The sequence below is a fragment of the Camelina sativa genome, chromosome 20 (assembly GCF_030686135.1).
Source record: "Camelina sativa cultivar CO46 ecotype springtype chromosome 20, ASM3068613v1".
Taxonomy (NCBI): domain Eukaryota; kingdom Viridiplantae; phylum Streptophyta; class Magnoliopsida; order Brassicales; family Brassicaceae; genus Camelina; species Camelina sativa.
In genome coordinates this window covers 27,939,319-27,949,227 of record NC_141899.1, presented here as the reverse complement: position 1 = coordinate 27,949,227, position 9,909 = coordinate 27,939,319, and the positions used below count along the sequence as shown (strand labels likewise).

General features: G+C 36.6%; 1 pseudogene; it reads right to left on the bottom strand.

The window, feature by feature from the left end:
* LOC147919475 (uncharacterized) lies at positions 1-3,282 on the bottom strand (annotated as a pseudogene).
* Between the last annotated feature and the right edge of the window lie 6,627 nt (positions 3,283-9,909).

Sequence of the window (9,909 nt, the reverse complement as noted above, 5' to 3'; positions counted from 1 at the left end):
TTATGGACAATTTAACTGCAAGATGAACAACGTATAATGTATCCCTTCCTTCCAAGTGTTTCTTTTATTTTTTTTCTTCTTTGGTGACTCGTGTTTTCCTTTAATCCTTGGATATGTCTTTTGTCTATTAGTTTTTTTCTTTCCAGGTGGTATAGGCTCTGGTGGTGTTGTTACCAAGCAATATGTAGATGTCATCTAGAATGTTGGTCCTCTAATTGGATGTATGGACTGCTCGTAATTGTCTTGCCACATATCAGTGCTGAAAAATCCTAATACATAGTCTTCAACATTGATATCTTAATCAATCATTGCTCCATAAGCATGCTCACATGGAATCCCATTGATTTTCCATTTACCACATGTACATGTTCTTTTTTTTCTTGTTCACCGAATAATCATTTCCGTAAAGCGTAATGTTGTAAACTCCATGAGTCGCTGGAGTTGTTTAACACTTGTTTGCATCTTTCTTATGTCTCGCAAGAATCTTGGCAACATACTCTATAAACTTTCCTTCGTTTGTTATCGACAACCTCACAGTTGCTTCCAAGTCTAAAGAAAGCTCTTGACCACGTCTCAGGATGCTTTTTAATCACTAAATTGTAGACATCAATGTTATATTCTTTCACCTTGTTGAGGTTCTCTTTAAACTCAGTCTTGTTGTAGCTCCAAGCTAGTTGTCATATCAAAGGTTTGATCAAATCTTGTTTTGGATGCTTATTCTTCGAGGTCTCGATGATGTGTTTCACACAAAACCTATGTTCAGCTTTAGGCAATTCGGTTTGCACAGAACTAATGAGTCCCTGAAAATAAAATTAAAAACATTCATGATCGAATCACAACAACACGCTGTTACATTAGAAAGAAAAGACAAAAGAGAGAGAAGTCACAATTTTGATACGTACCCTTGATTTATTAGAGATCAAAACAAATCCTTCTCCATCTTTGAGTTTCAAATCAGCCTTTAGTTGTTGGAGGAACCATAACCAGTTATCCCCAGTTTCAGATTGTACCACATCCCAAAAAAGCGAAAAAATTTGATTGTTTGCATCATGACCAACTGCAGCCAACAACACTGATACACCCAAATTCGAGGATCACTCAGCTGGATTAGAAAGTATAGAAACTCGCCAAGGTGCAAGGTGCAACAAGGGAGATTTGATGGATTGAGGGGTCGCACAACAGTTGCGGAAGGCTGCTCATATTCCCAACTCCAATCGCTGCTAAATATGACACACTAGTCCAGCAAGAGGAGGCTGTTGATTGGATATTACACACCAAGAAACAAGTGTTCTAGAAAAAGAACAAAGAGATATATTCATTAAATGAAAAGGAAAATTGATTGATGATTCTCAAATGAGATTACATGAGATTATATAGGGATAAGAAACTTGGTAACAAAGCCAAATATTAATTATTCTTGAAACTAAAACATAATAAAGATAGATAGTAGAATGAAGACTGAAGTCTTGGTGCATGCTCCCTTCCCAAGGTGTCCTTCCCAAGGTGAGTTGAATTCACTCCTCTTTGACCACAAAATAAAATGATTATTTTGGGCTTTTTTGGACTTGAATTAGGCTCAAAGTGTGCTAGACTTGATATACATCATCCCCAATAGGATTCCCATGCTCACTTTGGCCATAAGCTCTTGAATTGACCCATTAAGTGTATCCTTGATCTTTTTTCCCTTTGATTCCTTGGTCCAATTTGCTGATGAGAGACAGCTCCTGGTTGCCAAACATAATTTTGGAAGCTCCTAAACCAATTGGACCTAAAACTCTTTATGTGTAGAACTAGATCCACCTCCTTTGGCAAATGGGGCGCAACTCTGTGGTTTTTTGGCCAAATCTTGCGAATCTGAGCTTGTTGGAAACTTAAGATATCCATTGAAATATTCCAACTGATTTCGTGTCGAAATAGTTTCTGAGTTGGTCTGTGTAACATGATCTTTGGCTTAGATGCGAAACTGGAACTGGGACAGATCTACTGACTTGAAATATCCATATCTTTCACATATGAACTGATATTAATGTGATTCCAATTCTCCATGGTTCTATAGTGGATCAAGATTCCAGAACAGTTTAGTTCATAGCTTGAATCCTTCTGACTTGGTCGGAATCCTCCGTTGAATGCTCGTAGGTCCAAATCACGTAGCCATGAGTTCATCTGATTTGTAAAATGAATAACTCCTTCATCCAAACTCTGATTGGACTGATTTCACTTCGATATATGCTCTAGATGAGGTAAGAATGTATCCCAAATAGTAGTTTGGCTGGAGGAATTGATCTTCGACTTTGGTCGTGTTGAACAAGACTCAAGGATCTTCTTGGATGGTTTCATGATCACATCAAACACGCCTTTCACTGTTGTCTTCAAGAATGTGCCATCAAGTCCGATGATTGGTCGACAAGAACCTCTCCAAAGTGTGCGTATTCTTTCAAAACACACATAAAAGCGATTGAAAACATCTTCATTGACAGAGTTAGGGATAGTTTCAACAATGGCAGTTGATCCCGGATTTTTAGATATAATCTCTTCCACATAACCGCGAATGTGAGCAAACAGTTCTTCATACTCCTTCTCAAGCAACTTTAGAGCTAGCAGCCTTGCGCTTTGGCATTGACCCCTAGAACTCACCAACTTCGATTGATCTTTAATGTGATTCTGAATTTCTAAAGTCATGAATTTGGGATTTACTCTTAACTTGTCCATGAAAAGCCTTGCTATAATCGGACTTCTAAGTAGTCTGCATCTCCCATTCGGAGTACAACTATTCTTTCGGTATGTCGTCTTCACCACCCACATTTTTCTTGGCTTATCATAAGAGCAATACACCATCCACTTGCACTTGCCAACAATGCCACACTTGATCCAAGCCTTGTATTCTCCCATCTTCCTTGAACCACATTATTCCTTGAGTTTAAAGAGTACTCAATTACGGCCTCTGTAAAGTCAACACCATTGAAGAACAATTGACCTATAGATAATCTATCAACTCTGCTCCTTCGAATTCTTCTATCTCGCAAAACTATTGGATTTTCCTCTTCATCTGAACTATCTGGAATTTCATTTCGGCCAACAGACAATTCATCAACAAAATTTTCTACTGAATCTTCTACTTCAAACTCAAACCGGTCTATTACATCCTCATCATCTTCAGCTTCATTGTCGTTTTTTCTTCCTACCTTCTGTTTTGTTTTTGTCTTTTTTCATGTCATCGTTGTCTTTCTCAATAAGATTGTTATCAAGCTCTTCCATGTCAATGTCGGGTTGCATCTCATCCATGTCTTATTCATTCATTAGGTAGCTGAGAGAGAGATAGATACAGTGAGAGAAGCTATTAAAAAAGAGAAAAGGTATGGGAGAGATAGTGAGTGGTAATAAGAGAAGCTATAACGAGAGATTGAAAATCTACCAAAAGAAAGAAAGAGAAGACCTTACCAGAAAAAATTGAGAAAAAGAGAAACGAGTTCTTTTTGCAATGAATTGGAGAGGAAGAGGGGAACCCTAAGATTTATGTATTTTTGATATGAAAAAGAAAAGACTGGACGTGGGTTCTATTTTTTTTGGTTCACTAAACGTGATTGTGGTTTTTACAAATGCGATTACCGGTTTACTATTTCTAATTCGGTTTAGAGTTATTATGTTGCAATTAAAATTGTTTGTATAGTTTGTGATGTTTTATAGAGATAATTATTGTTTACGGTGTTTAGAAAATAGACAAACAGCGTAGGGTGTATATCAAAGAAGTAGTATAGTTGGGATAGTTATAGCATATTCGACCTCAGAATTAAGTGCCAGGCTGCGTGAAGCCTATCGGGATGAAGAGGTCTATTGGCATAAAAAAAATCTAAATAGATGGATACGAGTGGGAGATAAGAATTCTAAGTATTTTCATGTTCAAACTAAGCAACGGCGGGCACGTAATCGGATTATTGGTCTTTATGACAAGCATGATAATTGGTCTACGGAGGATGTAAATATTTGCAATACCACAGTGTCATATTTTGAGGATATGTTAACTTAATCCGGCTAACTTTAAGGATGCCTTATGGGAGGTCAAAACTGTGATCACGGCTGAGGTAAATGAGTGGTTGACAACCCCAGCTACGGAGGTTAAAACAACTATGTTTATGATGCATACGGATAAAGCTCCTAGCCCAGACGGGATGACAGCTTTGTTAAGACAGATCTTTATGTCTCTAGTCAATAGGTTTTTTGACAAGGGTGTTTTTGATAAGGGTTTAAATCGAACGTATATCAGTCTTATTCCTAAGGTGGCGAAGCCAACCTAGATGGTGGAATTATGCCATATTAGTTTGTGTAATGTGGGATATAAGGTTATCTCAAAAATCTTGTGTCAACGGCTTAAAATGGTGTTACCATGTCTCATCTCTGAGACACAATCGGCCTTTGTTCTGGGCCGTTTGATTTCGGATAATATCCTGATCACGCAAGAGATGTTCCGCTGATTACAAACTAATCTATCATGGAAAGAGAAATTTATGGCAATTAAAACTGATATAAGTAAGGCTTATGATAGGGTGGAGTGTGCCTTTATCGAGAAGTTATTACGGAAAATGGGGTTCTCGGAGAAATGGATTTCATGGATTATATTTTGTGTTGCATCGGTTAACTATCGAGTGCTTCTAAATGGACAACTGAATGGACTGATAGTCCTAGAGAGGGGGTTACAGGAAGGGGATACGTTATCTCCCTATTTGTTCATATTTTGTATGGAAGTTTTAATTGCAAACATCCTGAAATCAAAGCCAGATAAGCTGACAACATGGATCAATGTGGGTGTCGATCGATACCATCTAACTTCACGGAAGGAGATCGCATTGCAGAAGTGGTGCAGAGTGGTGGTGGTGTCTACCGATTATCTGTTTTGGCTGTTTTTATGTTGTTTTCTTGTGTATTGCCTTAATTACTTGTGTGTATAGCCTACTAGATGGGAAGATTGCCTCACTAAGTATTTATGATAATACTTATGCATCTCAATTGTTGTTTGTGGTGTAGGTAATATGCGACGTGGAATCATGGCGATGAGGAGGAGGATGATCTAGGGTCTCGGTTATGTGTTGTTGGTCTTGGCTATGTTATGTTGTTGGAATCTTGAGTAGAAATATGCTAGGTTGTTGATAGAATGGTTAGGAATGTTCTTGTATTGATGTTTTGTTGGAGATGGTTATGTTGTTGTTATGTTTCCGCTGTGCATATTGGCTGTTATTGGTTTAATGATGATTTGTGGATTGGTTGGTTTTATTAAGTATTATAGGATGCTTAGTGAATTATATTATATTATAAAAAAAAAGAAAAAAAATGGTCGGGTTGTTTCACACATATTGTTGGAGGTGTATTTTCTCTGCTAGATCTCTAGTAAGCAAAAGTCTTAAAAGAGTTGGATCTGAGGAATCCATTTCTATATGAACTGACTCCTGGATATCGGCTCAATATCCGAGACCAGCGTTAAGTAAGGGTTCGTTCAAGGACCCAACACTCCGACTAACTCATTTAATTGATCGTTAGAAGAATTTCTGGCTTATGGATCAGCTCTATGAGCATTTCAACCCGGCGGATGTCGCCATGATAAAGGCATTACCTATAGGTAATGACGAGAAGGAAGACTCCTTGGGTTGGCATTTCACAAAAACAGGCAACTATACAGTTAAGTCAGGATATCATACAACACCAATGGCGGTTCCACGACCTTTATAGGCTCTTGGTTGTGGACCAGATATCACCTCTCTCTAAGCCAGGGTTTGGAAGACACAATGCCCACCAAAAATTCAACATTTTATTTGGCAAGTATTGTCAGGGTGCATTTCAGTATCGAAAAATTTAAGTCGTCGGGGTATTGCTTGTGACTTCGATTGTCATTGTTGTGGTGCCGTCGAGTAAACAATTAGTCTTGCAATTTTTGTGTGTCCACCTGCCCGGTAGGCATGGGCGTTATCTCAGGTACCGGTTGGGCCAAGCTCCTTTCCACGAAGTCCGTGTACGAAAATGTGGATTATTTTTTGCACCTTACAAATCTGGGTTCCCAGGCCTCGATGTACCCTTGGCTTATGTGGTATATCTGGAAAGCGAGCAATGCAAGGGTATTTCAAAAATGAGATCGAGCGGCCTGATGGGGTCGTCCAATTAGCGGAAGGCGGGGTGATGGCATGGCAGCAGGCTCAGGTAGAGGGTGAGGATGAGGATCTACCTTCACCCCTTCTTGTCCCCACCCCTCGGTTGCGGGTGACCGCAACTCCTCTTCCTACAATTTTTTTGGGATACTGTTGTTTTGTAGATGGCTCTTCAAAAGCGGGACAACAGTTCACAGGTGCAAGATGGTTTTGTACGCTTTTCAGGATTCGTTGTCGACTATGAATGCCACCAATTTCCGACGGCGTCTTTTCCACTTACATGCTGAAGTAAAAACTTTCATCTGGGCTATTTTGTGAATGATCGGACATGACTATAGGGATATGACTTTTTTTACAGACTGTTCAGGCTTGGTGAAGATATGGTGTCTTTTCCTTTGGATTAGCCAGCTTTCTCAACATATCTCGACAACATCAAGATCGACAAGGAGAAATTTTCTTCTTTCTCTTTATCTCTTATCTCTAGAAATGCAAATGTAAGTGCAGATTCTTTGGCACGTCAAATGCGTACCTCTTTGCATAATGTCTTGTATGTAAACAGTTTTCAATCCAATTGGCTCATATGAGCTAAATTTTTTATCAGAAATAAAAAATAATGATAATAATAGATAATGTAATAGTAGTAATATATGTTATAAAATTGATTGTAACAAGTTAAAACGACCAGAAAGTGACCACCTACACACACTCTCGATATTGGTGCAACGATTATTATAGCTGAAAATATCAAACTAATTTATATTATTATTATGACCTATGTATATATTTCTCTTTTTATTACTTTATTAAAGATCCTAACTTACAATTCTTCTAAATATTTTTTTTTACCGCAATTCTTCTAAATATCTAAACCGATTGCGTTCCAAATTATGATATTTTAAATTCAATAAATGGCCATAATTTCCTGATCAAAAAATATTCGTTGTACCCCCCCACAAATCTTTCGATACATGAATTATCATTGGATGTCACAAGTCGGTGGTGGTTTGAAACACCAAGCTGTCCTCGATCAGTAATGGTTCAATAAGTAATGCTTAAGCATTTTACATAGTGATGCCACCAAGTTTGGCATATGCGTAGTTTTGAGCCAAGCGTGTCGACTTGTTGCATTTTTTACTGAAAAGATTGTTGTCACGGGTCGGTATAGCACATATAATGTTGATTTATATGCGGTTGTTTACGCCATCAAACATTGGTGTCATTCTCTTTTTAACAACGAATATTTTCTATTCACCAATCATGACACTTTGAAGCATATGGATTCTCAAGAAAAATTTTATGCTCGTCATTCTATGTCATGCACTTAATCGGAGTACCGGTTTTGGTCCATTTCGTATAGTTTATGGCTTGCTTCCGCGAGGACTTGTTGATTTGAGTAATGCTCCTGATCGTTCGCAGCTCCATGGTCGTGCTTGTGATTTTGTGGAAGAGTTTGTCACACTCCATGAACAAGTTTGTCTATCTCGAAACAGCCACAGTGAGGTAAAAGACTAATGGAAAAAAAGAAAAAAAAAAAAAAAAAAAAAAAAAAAAAGCTAATGGCTATTCACATAGAGAGATGTCCAATTTAATGTTGGCGATTTGGTGTGGATTGTGTTAACTAAAGATTGATTTTTGGCTCGCACTTACAAGAAGCTGAAAGCTCAAAAGATTGGACCGTTGGAGGTGCGGATCAATAATATGCACACGGATGATGTCTTCAATGTCAACCATTTGGTTCCTTATCTTCCAAAAGATGACATGGCACATTAAGGGACAAATTTTTCTCCACCCTAAGTGACCTGATATAGCGACATCTTCACTCTTTTCTTTTTAGGCTTTCATTCACAAAAACTTGAACTTGTTTCTCTGAAGAACGAGAACTTGTTCTCCTTTGAAGTCTTTTAACTTTCTGTTTTTCTTTCACGAAAACCTTAAGCTCCGACCAAGCTAGGTTTGACTTTTGATCACTACATACTCGAGTGCCGCTAGTTTCTACCCCATCCCCCGGAATATATAGTGACACTAAAGATGAATTTGATTGCCTTTAACCTAAGAAAAAAAAAATTACAAGAGTTTGAGCTTCAAAATTAGATAGACATAAAAGTGGAAAAAGCAAAAGGGGACCTAACAAAATCCAGCATTAAATTGGGTTGAGGTCATTTGAGAGGAAGAGAACCCATGTTGACAGATATTTGCTTTTGGACATAAGTCGTTTCACGTACGAATGAATGACAAAGCGACATAATGTTCTTCTCACTCAATTCCCCATGGCAAATCTTATCGAATGAATGGTTCCACAAAATATTTGGTAACTTTCTATTTGTCCTTTGTACCCAAATGAATCTTTCTCTCACAGCTACATTCCATCCACGTGAATTTTGGTTCTTCCGAGGAACAAATTAACACACCTTAGCTAGGGGGATTATTAACCGGAATTCGAAATCTACTTCATTGCATTTTCTAATATGAAGTCGGATCCACCTCTAGATCTAAAAGATCCGTATAATCTTTCACAATTATAAAATTGTAAAAATATATTTATAAGAAAAATATAAAATTAAAAAATATTAAAAATGTAAAAGGATAATTCTAATATGTATATAAACAAAATATTTGTTTCAAAAATGTAAAAAACATTATGATAAGAAAAATTTACAATTTTAAAAATATAAATAGAAAATTGTAATACATATAAACAAAACAAAAAATTTAAAAAATTTTAATTTTTACAAATATAAAATGACAATTACAAGAATATAAAAAATATTTTAAATAGTTTTTAAATGTAAAAACATTAATATGTATTTGTCAATGATATTATTTACTTATTCTAATTTTAAGTTACTAATTTTACAAGAAAATTTTTCTTTAAAATAGAAAAGTATTAACAAAATTATATAATTAATTAATATAATATCATAATTAAGAAAATTATACAATCAATTTATTAATCTTAAAAAAATAGATAGTAATGCTCCAACCGCCACTTTTTAGTGGACCCCATGTCCACTTCTGGCCCATGGGTCCACCTTCCTTAATAGATCTCACGTTCTCTCACTAGGCCCGTGAGCCCATCCATATCCGACAGTAGGTTTGGTACGTCCGCGAGGTTTTAAGAACTTGTTTACCGTCCCCACAAATCACCACATGATATTTTCCTGTGTTTTGTCCTCACATAATTAGGAGTGTCAAAATGGATCAAGATTCATGGGTCAACTCAACTCAACTCAACTCATAATCCTAAATGAGTTAAAAAAATTTGACTCTAATGGACTGATGGGTTAACTAAGTTGACAATATCTTAATTTAAATTTACACTATAATTTTCTGAATTGTGATATATTGAAAAGTTGTAAAAAGACAAATAATAATAATAATAATCAGATAAAATATAGATGAAACAATAGAAACTCAAATGTAAATACATATTTTCAAGTAAAGACGCACTAAACTCCATATTAGAAATATTTCCATCTATTAAACCACCATTAGTATGTATGATGATTGTCTATATTGAACCTATGCGATGACGATGAATATCTTCCATGAACAACGATTCCACGATGCTCTCTCTCTGAAACATTTAGATCCACGACAGACGGCTCTGCCTCCAGTACATTAGAACCAACGATAAATTTTGCATCACTAACAAAAAATATATTCTTTGGGAGTCAAGCCCCAGAACTGGTGTACGACCTTTAAACCTTTGACGACCAAAAAGGCTTCCGCAACCATATGTGTCTAAAGATTTCTTTTTAAGTATAGAAATATATATCAT